The 14,412-nt window shown below is 54.7% G+C and overlaps 1 protein-coding gene and 1 pseudogene across 17 annotated transcripts in view; one reads left to right on the top strand and one right to left on the bottom strand.

The window, feature by feature from the left end:
* The window catches only part of EXD3 (exonuclease 3'-5' domain containing 3), a 124,410-nt gene extending 110,077 nt beyond the window's left edge, over window positions 1-14,333 (bottom strand). For 5 of the 17 annotated variants that reach the window (XM_063594082.1, XM_055117409.2, XM_063594080.1 and 2 more), the window contains exon 1: window positions 14,179-14,330. The gene's annotated coding sequence lies outside the window, so the exon portion shown is untranslated. Of the gene's footprint in view, window positions 1-241; window positions 367-5,818; window positions 8,119-8,229; window positions 12,248-14,178 lie in introns of those variants that run through there. The other 12 variants (XM_055117408.2, XM_063594081.1, XM_055117402.2 and 9 more) reach the window with 10 other exon arrangements.
* On the top strand, window positions 12,215-12,309 carry LOC112440926 (small nucleolar RNA U13; annotated as a pseudogene).
* Window positions 14,334-14,412: the final 79 nt, after the last annotated feature.

Raw genomic sequence — 14,412 nt, 5'->3', positions numbered from 1 at the left:
TTCTGTGGGAGGGCGGCTGCTGTAATTTAAAGTCTGTCCCTCTGAAACACGCTGGAACTCCATCACCATGCTGCGGCATTTCAAGGTGGGACCTTGGGACGTGCCCGGGGGGTGAGGATCCTGCCCCACTGGAGGGATTAATCCATTCATGGATTCCTGGGTTATCACGGGAGTGGGACTGGTGGCTTTGTAAGAGAAGGAGGAGAGGCCTGAGGCCTGAGCCCGCATGCTGGGCCCTCACCATGGCTGCCCCGAGCCGCCTCAGGACCCTTCGGAGTCCCACCAGCATGAACGCCTCCTCATTCAGAGTCCCGCCAGCATGAACGCCTCCTCGGATGCTCCCCTCACCCTTAGACTTAGCCTCCAGAGCTGTAAGAAATAAATTCCTTTTCTTTATAAATTACTCAGTTTTAGATATTCTGTTTCAAGTAACAGAAAACTGGCCCGGCGTGGTGGCTCACACCTTTGATCCCACCACTTTGGGAGGCCAAAGCAGGCGGATTGCTTGAGTCCAGGAGTTTGAGACCAGCCTGGGTAACATAGCGAGACCCTGTTTCTATGAAAAAAACAGGTATCTATCCAGGCATGGTGGCATGCGGCGTGTAGGGAGGGAGCTGTGTCTACAAAGCCCTGGACCTAAAAATGGCCAAGTGGAGACATGGGCTGATGTGACTGAGAACGGAAACGGCTGGCAAGGATTCAGTTCACATTCCCTCGCTGCACACTCCCTGTAACCGGCCTCATTTTAGGATGAAAAAGCCTGTCTGGATCTCTCAGCATCTTTCTCGGAACGTGGTGCCAGGTCCCAAGCCCACACCAGGACAACCGGGGCTCCCCAGCTCCCTGATGGGGCAACACCACTCACCAGTTTTGCAGCTTCCACTTAAAATTAACAACTGCTGGCTGGGCGCGGTGGCTCACGCCCGTAATCCCAGCACTTTAGGAGGCTGAGGCGGACGGATCACAAGGTCAGTGGTTCGAGACCAGCCTGGCCAACATGGTGAAACCCTGTCTCTACTAAAAATACAAAAAATTAGCTGGGCATGGTGGCAGGTGCCTGTAATCCCAGCTACTCAGGAGGTTGAGGCAGGAGAATGGTGTGAACCTGGGAGATGAAGGTTGCAGTGAGCCGAGACCGTGCCACTACACTCCAGCTAGGCAACAGGAGCTAAACTCCGTCTCAAAAAACAAAAATAATTAACAACCAACAGCTGGGCACAGTGGCTCATGCCTGCAATCCTAGCACTGTGGGAGCCTGAGGAGGGCAGATCACTTGAGGCCAGGAGTTCAAAACCAGCCTGGCCAACATGGTGAAATCCCGTCTCTACTAAAAATACAAAAATTAGCCAGGCGCGGTGGTGGGTGCCTGTAATCTCAGCTACCTGGGAGGGTGAGGCAGGAGAATCACTTGAACCCAGGAGGCGGAGGTTGCAGTGAGCTGAGATTGCACCACAGCATTCCAGCCTGGGCGACAGAGCAAAACTCTGTCTCAAAAAAAAAAAAAAAAAAAAATTAACAACCAACCCTTTTAAGTGTCTTCATTTCTTCTGAAAGGTGCTAACTCAAGCCAAATTGTTGCCATGAGTCCTGTGACCACAGAACGTTGGGTTCTGAGAACCCCAGAGGCTCTTGTTCCCTGGCCCCACGATCCACACCCAGGGAGACGACACAGCTGGGTCCCTACCCACACGGGGCAGAACTGCACAACGAGGAAGCCCCCCTGGGGGCGGCCTGGCATGGAGGAGGTGACCCACGGGGGACGTGCCTGACTCACTGTGGAGGCGACGCTGCTGAGGGCGGGGGGCAGGGCGAGGGCTGTGTCCTTTCCCACAGAGCCTGGCAGACCCCCAGGGCCTGAGTGAGGTCCAAGGCTCTGCAGGTGACTGTGCCTGGAGCCCCAGCCCCTGGCCTCAGTGCTTTCCCACAGAGCCTGGCAGACCCCCCAGGGCCTGAGAGAGATCTAGGGGTCTCAGGGGTCCGCAGGTGACTGTGCCTGGAGCCTCAGCCCCCGGCCTCAGTGCTTTCCCACAGAGCCTGGCAGACCCCCCAGGGCCTGAGTGAGGTCCAGGCGTCTCAGGGGACTGCAGGTGACTGTGCCTGGAGCCCCAGCCTCAGTGCAGATTTCGGTCATTGGCTGTGGCTGCCCTGTGCGCTGAGCAGGTGTCCAGGTGGGCATAGGCTGGCACCTCTAGGGCCCCTGGACCACCGCAGAACCTGTAGCAGATTCCGGCTGAGGCCCCGAGGCCGGCCCCCCGGGTGGGGAGTCCCAGGCCTGGCTGTGAGATGGAGTAGATGATGCCGAATGGAGCGCAGGCGTGGGAGCAGCATGCACGCTCAGGAAGGCTCATCTTCACCCCAAACCCAGCTGAGCCCAGGATGCCCCCTTCCCAGGGAAGGAAACCAGCGAAGGCACAGCTGCCCCCGAGCCCTGGGCATGGGGCTTGCTCCGGAGATGGGCTCCGAGGCAGGATGGGGGGCAGCCCTGCTCCTCGGTTTCCTGGGAGGCCCGGCCGGACACCCGGCGGCCTCCCAGGGAGCCTCCACAGGAAGGCGGGACCGGCGGAACCAGCAGGACGTGCAGGGGCCCCTCCCTCGAAGCTTCGCCCTCAAGTAGGACCCAAAGCTCCCTCAAACGACCCCCGAACAGGCCGACCTTGAAGGACCCCACAAGAAGCCAGGTTGCTGGCAGAGGCTCAGAGGTGGCCATGGCAGGCCAGCAGCAGCCGTCAGTCTCTCCATCGGTGCCACAGCACCACCAGCCCCGGGACCTGGAAAAGGAGCGGCAGGCGGAGGCGGGGGCGGGGGAGGTTGGGGGGAGGGGGAGGGGGGAGGCGGAGGGGGCGGGGGGAGTGGGAGGGGGTGGGGGAGGCGGAGGGCTTCCTGTGGCCGCGGTGCACAATGGTGTTTTCTGCACACGGCAGTGAGTCACCCAAGACGGACTGGAAGCCGGGCCACCCTGCATTCTTGTCCGGGCGCCAGGTCACGCTTCCTCTGCGGTTTTTCTGTGGTGTTTCCCTGAGGACCGATGGGCCCTCCAGGTGGGCCTTGTGCCGCCAGCAGGCGTGGCCAGGAGGGCGGGAGGCGGCAAGAGAGTGGGCTGTGTGCCCCCCAGGTCTCCCTGGCACCCCGATGGGGGGCTCCCAGGCTCCCCCACCCCCACAGAGCCGGCCTTACTGCCCTCTTCTGAGAGCGCCAACCTTGAGGGCCCTGCAGCCGCCAACCCCAGGATGCGGCAAGTACAGGGGGCTGGAGGCCGGCCTGAGACCCGGAGCGAGTGGGCGGGCAACACTGGCTTCAGAGCCCCCAGAAGCTGTTGATCCCAAAGGAGGCCTCCAAGGCCTGTCCCCTCCCCACCTCATATTGTCTGACACAGCAGCCACGGCTGAAAGTGCAAGACACGTGATTAGACAAGGGTCAATATCTCTGTGACAGCTTTTTATATCGACTGCATGTGGAAATGGAAATATTTTGGGCATACTGGAGTTAAATAAAATATATTATTAAAATAAATTCACTTGTTTCTCAGTTTTTAAATGTGTCTACAAGAAAACTTAAAAGCCTCCTCGTCATAAAGCTCCAGGTGCCCACCGGGGCCCTTCCAGGAGAAGCAAACAGCCCCGCGGCCACCACTCCCCAAACAGTGTCAGCGGGAACCAGAAACATTCCACATGGGACACGGTGGATACCCCAGAGCCCCCTGGGAGCAGCCCCCAGAGGCACGAGGGCACAGCAGGATGAGCTGATGCTGGCAAGATGGCCATACACAGCCGGGGCCCCTCGGGAGGGAGTTCAGGCCTCCTCAATGAACAGCAGCCTTGACTCACACACTGTGTCCACCGGCTTCAAAGGGAATTCCATGTGTTTACCATCTCAGTGACCATTTTTATTTAATTTTTTTGAGACAGGGTCTCACTGTCGCCCAGGATGGAGTGCGGTGGGGCGATCACGGCTCACGGCAGCCTCAATCTCCAGGGCTCAAACAATCCTCCCACCTCAGCCTCCTGAGTAGCTGGGACCACCGGAGTGCACGCTACACCTGGATAATTTTGGGGGGGTATTTTTTGTAGAGATGGGGTCTCACTATGTCACCCAGACTGGTCTCAAACTCCTGAGCTCGGTAATCCTCCTGCCTCAACCTCCCTAAGTGCTGGGATTACAGGCGTGAGCCACCACACCCAGCCTCAGTAACTGCTCTATAACTTTGAGATATAATTCATATACCATAAAATTTACCCTCAAAATTACAACTCGGTGTTTTTAGCATGTTCACAGACATGAGTCACCATCACCACTATCCAACTCCAGAACTTTTTTTTTTTGAGACGGAGTCTCACTCCGTCGCCCAGGCTGGAGTGCAGTGGCACGATCTCGGCTCACTGTAAGCTCTGCCTCCCGGGTTCAAGCCATTCTCCTGCCTCAGCCTCCCGAGTAGCTGGGACTACAGGCGCCTGCCACCACGCCTGGCTAATTTTTTGTATTTTTAGTAGAGACGGGGTTTCACCGTGTTAGCCAGGATGGTCTCGATCTCCTGACCTTCTGATCTGCCCGCATCAGCCTCTCAAAGTGTTGGGATTACAGGCGTGAGCCACCGCGCCCGGCCTAGTTTTGTTTTTTTTTTTTTTTTGAGACAGGGTCTCGCTCTGTCACCCAGGGTGGAGTGCAGTGGTGCGATCCCAGCTCACTGTAACCGCCTCCTGGCTCAAGTGATTCTTGTGCCTAAGTCTCCTGAGTAGCGGGGACTACAGGCGCCCACTACCACACCCGGCTAAGTTTTGTATTTCTGGTAGAGACGGGGTGTTGCCATGTTTGGCCAGGCTGTTCTTGAACTCCTGACCTCACGCGATCCACTTGCCTCAGCCCAGAACATTTTCATTGCCCCAAAGACAACCAACTATGTGCCCATCAACAATTACTCCCTCTGCCCCTCCTCACACCCTGGCCATTTTGTGTCTCTGTGAATCTTTCTATTTTGGGCATTTCCTATAAAGGAGACCACACAGGTTCTGTTGGGTTTTTTTTTCTTTTTTTTTTTTGAGATGGAGTCTCACTCTGTTGCTCAGGCTGGAGTGCAGTAGTGCCATCTCGGCTCACTGCAAGCTCTCTGCCTCCCGGGTTTACGCCATTCTCCTGCCTCAGCCTCCCGAGTAGCTGGGACTACAGGCGCCCGCCACCACGCCCGGCTAATTTTTGTATTTTTAGTAGAGACGGGGTTTCACTGTGTGTTAGCCAGGATGGTCTCGATCTCCTGACCTCATGATCCACCTGCCTTGGCCTCCCAAAGTGCTGGGATTACAGGCGTGAGCCACCGCGCCCGGCCAAGGTTCTGTTCTCTTGTGGCTGACTGACCTCACTTGGCACGGTGTCTTCAAAACTCATCCCTGCAGCAGCGTGTGCTGGAACTGCCTTTCCGCGGCTGAGTCCTGCCCCACTGTGTGCACAGACCACGGGCTGTTTGTCCAGCAGACATTCGGGCCACACCCCCTTGTCTGGCTGTTATAAACAGTGCTGCTGTGAACAGCTGTGTGCATGTTTCTGTGTGGAGTGTGTTTTCACTGATCTGGGGACACACATTCCTAGGACTGGAACTGCTGAGTCTCGGTGTTTCTATGTTTAGCTTTTTGAGGAACTACCAGACTGTTTCCACAGTGGACGTGCCATTTTACGCTAGCATCGATAACACATGAGGGTTCTGATTTCTCCACAGCCTCACCAATGCCTGTTGCGGCCTTTCGTTTTTTTAAACTTACCAATTTAACGTAAGGATTATTCCTTTCTTTAACAATTAACATGACCAATTTAAACACAAAAAGTAACTTACCAGGGATATTGCACAGGAGACGGAGAAGGAGGCCAGCAGGTGTGACAGGTGTGGGGTCCCACACCGCCACTCCGGGGGGGTGCTGGCGTGTTTGGCCCCCGTGGGCTCCACGTAGGTCGCAGGGTTTCTTTGTATGTTTGTTTTTATGTTTTTGAGATGGAGTCTCGCTCTGTTGTCCAGGCTGAGACGGAATCTCACTTTGTCGCCCAAGCTGGAGTGCAGGGGGGCGATCTCGGCTCACTGCAAGCTTTGCCTCCAGGGTTCAAGTGATTCTCCTGCCTCAGCCTCCCGAGTAGCTGGGATTACAGGTGCCTGCCACCACGCCCAGCTAATTTTTGTATTTTTAGTAGAGACGGGGGTTCATCATGTTGGCCAGGATGGTCTTGAACTCCTGACCACAAGCAATCCGCCCACCTCGGCCTCTCAAAATGCTGGGATTACAGGCGTGAGCCACTGCGCTGGGCCGGTCACAGGTTTTTGTTTTTTTTTTCTGTTTTTTGAGATGGAGTCTTGCTCTGTTGCCCAGGCTGGAGTGCAGTGGGGCGATCTCAGCTGACTGCAACCTCTGCCTCCCGGGTTCAAACCGTTTTCCTGCCTCAGCCTCCTGAGTGGCTGGGATTACAGGCATGCACAGCTAATTTTTGTAATTTTAGTAGAGACAGGGTTTCTCCATGTTCGCCAGGCTGGTCTCAAATTCCTGACCTCAGGTGATCAGCCTGCCTCGGTCTCCTAAAGTGCTGGGATTACAGGCAGGAGCCACTGCTCCTGCCCAGGCTGCGGTTTTGAAGGACACCTTCCCTGTTCACCGTGTTGGTTTTAGCCCTGCGGCAAGCTTCTCTGTGCCCCCCACCTCCCTGCAGCTCACTGCCCACAACACATGGATGTACCACGGGACAGCTGCAAGGACGGGTCAGGTGGCCCATGGGCTCTGGGGAACCCTTTCTGGGAGGTGCCAACAGCACATGTTGGGGTCACCATCACAGACAGGGCTGGGGCCAACAGGCCCCCATCAAGGGTGGGCTTTCCCAAGGACCCCAGTTCTGATCACACAAGGTAGAATCTGATGAATGATAAACAGCATTTAAAAACCATGTTTTATAAAAATACTTAATGGCATGGGAAAGCGTTCACAGAGCCGCATAAAGTCGCGTTGCCCTAAGGGGATCACGCTGCACGGTGCAAGGTCCCTTCTCAAAACCCGGCAGACGCACGTGTGAGGGCCTGGCTGCTCTGCTGACGGTGCCTCTGTGCTTTCTGTTTTGTATTTTCTGAATACTACACAATGTATACACCCTGGTTTCTATTCATGAAAAGAGAAAAAACCATGAATGATATTTTTGAAGGTTAAAACTAGGATGGGATCTTAGCCTTAGCACCTCCACGCCTCACCCATGGTGACAGGGCCTCTGCCTGCCGCCGGCCACTGCCAGCCACACCTGGGACCCACAGCCAGGGCCTTCGCTCTTCTGCAGTGCCTGAGGGCCAAGATTTCTGCGGTGGCTGGCTGGGTGGCCGCTCCAGCAGGGGGAGGGCACTGCACGTCTCAGTCCTCAGCAGCCCGAGGTTCCCAGAGCGAGGGACCCACAGGGACAAAGGGGTGGACTTGGGGCCCTCACGACCTATCTCCATGTCACACAGCCTCTGCCACCTTCCCATCAGGCCGGGCACCCCCAGGTCCAGCTCACATTCCACCGCAGCTTCTGCACACCCAGGGAGGGACCGCCGGCAGCCCACCGCCTCACCTCCCAGGTCTCCACCAGAAACATCCGGCCGGCCCAGCTGACCCCCGGGCAGGCGTCCGGACCCTCGTCAGCCCGGCTGCTGCTTCCCAAAGGTCCTCTCCACCCAGGACCCTAACACGTGCTGGGCAACCCGGCTCAGAGCATCGTCCTGCGCCACGCCAGGCGGCCACCCTCTGAGGAGGATGGGGACGGGACACAGCCAGGTCACACCGAGGTGGCACCAGGTGGTTCCAGGACCTGGTTCTGCACTGCCCGTGACACAAGGATCAACACCAAGGGTCGGTAGACCGTCCCGCAGCCTAGCCTGGGGCTGTCGCGAGCTCGCAGGGGTGCTCTTGGAGGCGCCCCGGGCAGGAGCCGCTCCCACCTGGAGCAGAAGGGAGCAGGCCCTCCCTGAGCTGGGCTTGGGACTGATGACGCTGCAGCCGTCAGGAGGCCAGGAAGCCCCGACACCTCCCCGTTTCCCGACAGACGCGGCCAGAACACGCCCAACTCCACGGGAGGGTCTGACCAAGGGGACCCCACCTTAGGATCTCCTCGGCCTCCCTGTGGGCCTGAGAACAGGCGGAGGCGGCAACGGCAGGAGAGGGCGACCCTCGTGACGACCGAGCTCCCGGGCAAAGCCGGGGCCGCGTTGGGGGGTTTCATCCCCGAGGGAGGGGCGCCCACCAGACGCCGGGGGAGAAGTCAGGCGGGCGGTGGGAGACACACGGGTCTGGACTCGCACCGAGGACGCGGCCACGGACTCACGCGGGCGCCGCAGGGACGGGGATGGCCAGTTTCCCACGGCTTGTCGTGAAAATGGGAAAGTTGGCGGGTGGTGAGCACAGCACACTCCGGCAGCGCCCAGGCTGCCAGGAAGCGAGCGCGCCCGCAGAGGCGCCAGACGGCTCCACGGGTGAGGCCGAACCTGACCACGGGTTCCGCGGCGCGGAGGCCCCTGCTGACCGCATCTGCATGGAGCGAACGGCGCGAGGGGCGGGAGGCGGCGTGGCCACACCCCACAGCCCACCCGTTCCTCGGAAAGTCGAACACAGCGACCACGGGCTCTGGCAGTTCCTCTCCCGGGCAGAGACCACGGGGACCAGCAACGCGCGTCCGCACAAACTACCCCAGCTGCGCTGCGCGTGGCGGCCGCAGAGGAGGAACGGCCGAGCGGAGGCGGAGGCGCGCGGCCACCACGCGGCGGAGCAGCCGCCACGAACGGAACAGGAGGTCGGCGCAGGCGACATCACCGACACCACGTGTGCGCCCCGGGCACACCGGCCACCGCGGCTGGGCCCTTCCCGCCTCCTTCAAGCGCAGGCCGTGCCGCGGGCGGGTCCTGCCCAGGGCGCCTGCGGGGGAGGCCGGGCCGTCAGGCGGGGAGGAAAGGACAGAGCCTGAGGATCTGAGGAGCCCGTGGGTGAGGGGCTGGCGGGGCCGGAGGGGGTGAGCTGCAAGGACTGGGGTGGGACCACGGAGGGGACGGGTGAGCCTCGGGGACGCACGGTCACTGGGAGGCCGAGGACCCCCGGGGCTGGCAGGAGGTCTGTGCCCTGGGTGATGCCACTTCTATTAATCTCCTTTTGTGGCCGGGCGCAGTGGCTCACACCTGTAATCCCAGCACTTTGGGAGGCCAAGGCGGGCGGATCACCTGAGGTCAGGAGTTCCAGACCAGCCTGGCCAACATAGTGAAACCCCATCTCTACTAAAAATACAAAAATTAGCCAGGCATGGCGGCGGGCGCCTGTAATGCCAGCTAACTCAGGAGGCTGAGGCAGGAGAATCGCTTGAAGCCGGGAAGCAGAGGTTGCAGTGAGAGCTGAGACTGCGCCACTGCACTCCAGCCTGGGCGACAAGAGCGAGACTCCGTCTCAAAAAACAAACAAACAACAAACAAACAAACGTCTGAGTCATTTCTAAGTAAAACACTGAAACATTAATTACTAAGCCTAAGTCTAAGCTTATACACTTTAGTATCTTATTTTTATATGGTATAGGAAAGCTAAATATATTTACATCTGTTAACAAAAAAATTTAGGAGATGCATCTCTGTAAAACATGATGAAATGGTTTTCATCTACAAATACAGTTCAAAATTACTCGCTGAGTTTTTAACGGAAAATTAGGGTCACGAAGTTAACACTGTAATTAATATATGTAACTGAAACTACTAAATATAAGAGAAACAATTCTGTACATGAGATGTATAAGAAAAGCAGAGTTTGTTTTTCTTTTGAACAACATTTCGTGTAGTAATAAGAGATTGTAAAATATTTTTGTCTTTTGAGTAAACAGAAAAAAAAAGGGGAAAGAGGGAGAGACATTCTGTTTGCCTCACGCTGTCTTTAGTAGGTCTATTGATTGCTTGGGAAACTAAGTCTCCTCTCTGTCATAGTAAAGGTTTTTGGTTTGAGAAATCTCTGAATTACCAATTTGATTAAATGAATGGCTTATTTTACAGTGACCTGTGGTCCTATTTTGAGATTGTTTTAAGCCTCTGATATTTGACTTCCCAAAACCAAATTTCAAGTCCTAACATTAAGGGTTTTTTTCACCTGAACTAACTTGGATATAACAAATAGGAACCCCGAGAAGTCCAAGGGAGATGTACGAGGCTTATGTGGTATGTTAAAATCATACGGGAAGCATTGTCAAATGTGGAATGCTGTTGGAGTTATATTTGTATAAATGTATTATTAACATATGTTCCAAAATTGTATGAGATTCCTAAAAATTCTGACATGTCTTGGTATATGTTATCAGTCGTGATTACGATTATATGTTAAACTGTTTTAACCTCAGAAGTAACCAAATTCCCTGCCAATCGTGTCTTCACCCATGGCTACTCTAAGTCTTTTGTCATCCGCAGAAAATTACTGTTTTACTTTGATTCTTCTCAAAATGCAGTTTAAGGCCGGGCACGGTGGCTCATGCCTGTAATCCCAACACTTTGGGAGGCTGAGGCGGGTGGATCACTTGAGGTCAGGAGTTCGAAACCAGCCAGGCCAATGTGGTAAAACCCCGTTTCTACTAAAAATACAAAATTAGCTGGGCATGGTGGCTCATGCCTGTAATCCCAGTTACTTGGGAGGCTGAGACAGGAGAATCGCTTGAACCTGGGAGGCGGAGGTTGCAGTGAGCCAAGATGGCACCACTACACTCCAGCCTGGGCAACAGAGCGAGACTCCATCTCAAAATAAATAAATAAATAAAATAAAATAAGGTACAGTCCAAAATTTGCATTTTCTTCAAGGAAATTCATGGAAAGGACATTGACAAGTATACAGACTTCCGATAACCTGGGAGATCACACCAGTAGACCAGATAAAAACTTCCAGGACTCTTATTTAAAAGCTGATGCATTCATGAGGATTGTTAACCCAACATCATACAGAAAAAAGCGGCCGGGCGCGGTGGCTCATGCCTGTAATCCTAGCACTTTGGGAGGCCAAGGCGGGCGGATCACGAGGTCAGGAGATCGAGACCATCCTGGCTAATACGGTGAAACCCCATCTCTACTAAAAATACAAAAAAATTAGCCGGGCATGGTGGCAGGTGCCTGTAGTCCCAGCTACTCAGGAGGCTGAGGCTGGTGAATGGCGTGAACCCAGGAGGCGGAGCTGGCAGTGAGCCGAGATTGTACCACTGCACTCCAGCCTGGGCGACAGAGGGAGACTCCGCCTAAAAAAAAAAACCAAAAAAACCCCCAGCAAATTACATAGAACTGAACTGATAGAGGCCTGAAATGCTTTTTATGATTTTTTGTTGTTATTGAAACCTTGCTGACTCTTTTTATATTTTGTTTTCCAGGGTCAGAAAACCTTTTTCTTTTTGAGCTATTTATAGCTATAGCAATTGAGTGGCATATACTTTTGTGAGCACAACTGAAACATTTGTCTTTTTCTCTACCTGATTTCTCAAAAATCTGGAAGCGATTCATGAGTATTCTTATTTTATGGCAATGTAGTTCTCTGCATGAGTTCAGTAAGAATCTGTTGTCCTTGTAACAGGACACAATTGGAGACCCTGGTTATTCTACCAAGGCTTGGACTGGGATGACGTATTTTTGGATATCACCAGACTGCTTTGAGGAATCGAGGTTCGCTTTATAGAGCCAATAAAAAGCCCCTCGGGATGACTGGACTGGTGCCCTGTTTACATAGTTCCCTTACAAGGTTCTTGGCCTTGAGGTAAGGAAAGAATGTCACTTTCCGACAGATCCAGGAACTTCAAGACAGTTTGGGACCTGGAGGACAGACATTCACCCCCCGCCCAAATTCATACAGGTATTATACGTACACTGTGATGGGGAGCCACTGGCTTGGCTTCCTAGACATGGGAAGTGTTTGTTTTCTTTAGAGACAGGGTCTCGCTCTGTCGCCCAGGCTGGAGTGCAGTGGTGCGATCATAGCTCACTGCAGCCTCAATCTCCTGGACTCAAGCGATCCTCCCATTTCAGCCTCCTGAGTAGCTGGGACTACAGGTGAGCACCACTATGCCCAGGTAATTTTTAAATTTTTTGTGCAGACAGGGACCTCGCTATGTTGCCCAGGTTGGTCTCAAACTCCTGGGCTCAATGAATCCTCCCACCTTGGCTTCCCAAAGTGCTGGGATTACAGGCATGAGCCACCATGCCCAGACCTCAAGTGGCTTTTAAAGGTCTATTCTGACCCTCTTGTAGTTCATAAGCATGATGATTGCCTCATGTGTAGGGTATGTCTCCCTCAAACGTTGTTATGACGCCAGCACATTACCTGTCTGATGTGGGGAAAAAAAGTCTGAAATTCCTTATGGCAAAGTTCCAGCCAGTTTAGAAAGGAGCCTATATGGCCAATCACCACTGTTGTACTTTAGGCAAATAATCAGGCCAAATATAATCCTAAAGTTTATTTTACAAGTAAATTGGTCTTACCAAGATTTATCTTTGGTAGAAATGGGGAAGTAGAGAAAAATTATGTTTCAGAGAAAAACTATAGCATACCTGTTACTGGATTCTAGCCCTGATCATTGTATTTTTTATTTTCCTACAATCTGGACTAAATCCTGAACAATCTTCTGGCTACAAGTCTCAAAGAAGAACCTGGCTGGGCAGAGGTTCACGCCTATAACCCCAGCACTTTGGGAGGCCCAGATGAGAGGATCACTTGGGCTCAGGAGTTCGAGACTAGCCTGGGCAAGGTGTCAAGACCTAGTCTCTACCAAAAAAATTTAAAATTAGCCGGTCCTGGTGGCAAACACCTGTATTCCCAGGTACTCAGGAGGCTAAGACAAGAGGATCATTTAAGCCCAAGAGTTCAAGGCTGCGATGAGTGGGAATCATGCCTCTGCACTCCAGCATGGGTGACAGAGCAAGACCCCATTTCTAAGTAAACAAATAAATAAAAAGAAAGAAAAACATGGATTTTAGTTTCTTCATGTTTTTAGTTGTCTCCCTAATGGAACAGGTTTGTTTTTTTCATCCTGGCATACAAATTGGTTATAGTCCTATGTGTTACTTCTGAGAAAATTAAAATTAATGGTGTTTCTAAAAACTAGAGATGATTCAACAGGTGATAGCAGTTGTATAAATTAATGACTTCACTGAGACCTCACGTTTGCCACCCTGTAATGCCATTCCAATTCAGTTTGTGGTGTTCTTAAAAAAAAAAAAAAACCTCCCTGAAATGTCTCCTCCTTCCCTGCTTGGCATGGGACAGGACTATGTGGGAATGAGCCTTCCCAGCAAGAGGGGACACTCTGACCCTCAGATTTTGATAATCAATGCTTTCAAGAAGAAAGATTTTGATCAAAAGGGGGGCAAATGAGAAAGAAAAAAATCATTTATCTGAGGAATGTAAAGCCCTTTTAAACTGTGGGCCCAGAAAGCTTGATGTTAAGTGCCAGAAAGCATTTCAAATGAAACCGCAGCCCCTCACTACCCCTCGAGCCAAGTAACTTTCCACTGATGACACCAAGCCGTGGCCAATCGCGAACCAATGCCATTTCTACAAGCCAGTGAGCTCCTGGGCAACGTTCGAAACCACCTGCTCTCCGATGGGCTCTGTTTTCTTTAAAAACCTGAGCCTCTGTTTTGTTCTCCGTTGCACCTGGTGACCCAGGCCGCCCTCGACCTCTGTGCCTGAATAAACCCACCGGGCACCACATTCTGACCCTTTTAATTATTTTAGGTTGACAACTAATACAGGACTCAGCGCCGGTGGACAGGAAGCCAGGGCCCCTGCAGGGAGGCGCCCGTCCCTTCTCCCGGGGAGGGCAGGGCGGGCGCGCGCGCGTCCCACCGGGAGCGCCTCCTCCTCGGCGAGGGAGCGAAGGGCCTCCGGGTCCTGTGATGTCCGTGCTCGGAAGGCGCGGAGGAGGGCAGGCCCTGCGGGACAGGGCGGCGGGGTCGCCGGGGTCGGCTCAGCTCCCCGCGGCGTCCGGCTGCTCGGCGGCCTCCGGAGCGGGGCCCTGCGGGAGAACGCACCTTCCCCGCCCCATTGGGGCCTCAGTTTCCCCACCCCGGGAGAGCCGGCGGCCCGCCCCCGGCTCACTCCCAGCTACGGCCCTCACCTCAGGACGCGCACCCGGCCCGGCCCCGCTCTGCCCCCGGCGCCCAGACCGCCCACCTGGCCCGCGCGGTCCGGGGTCGCTCACCTGCGGGGCCGGGACCGCCCCACACCGTCCACGCCCGGCGCGGAACCTTGGCCCGACCGCAGCGGCTGGTCCGGAGGGCTTTATCCGGCGCACCAAGGCCAGCGCGGGCGGGGCGAGGAAGCCGGGTGCACAAAGCTCCCGGCGGAAGTCCGGCCGGGGCGGGGCCGAATGGGAGGTGGGCGAGGCCTGAGGGTCTGGAGTGGGCGTGGCCGTTTCTGGCGGGGGCGTGGCCTT

This window comes from Pan paniscus, chromosome 11 (genome assembly GCF_029289425.2).
Source record: "Pan paniscus chromosome 11, NHGRI_mPanPan1-v2.0_pri, whole genome shotgun sequence".
Classification (NCBI taxonomy): domain Eukaryota; kingdom Metazoa; phylum Chordata; class Mammalia; order Primates; family Hominidae; genus Pan; species Pan paniscus.
The sequence above is the reverse complement of the archived record's forward strand: the minus strand, read 5'-3'. Positions and strand labels throughout refer to the sequence as shown.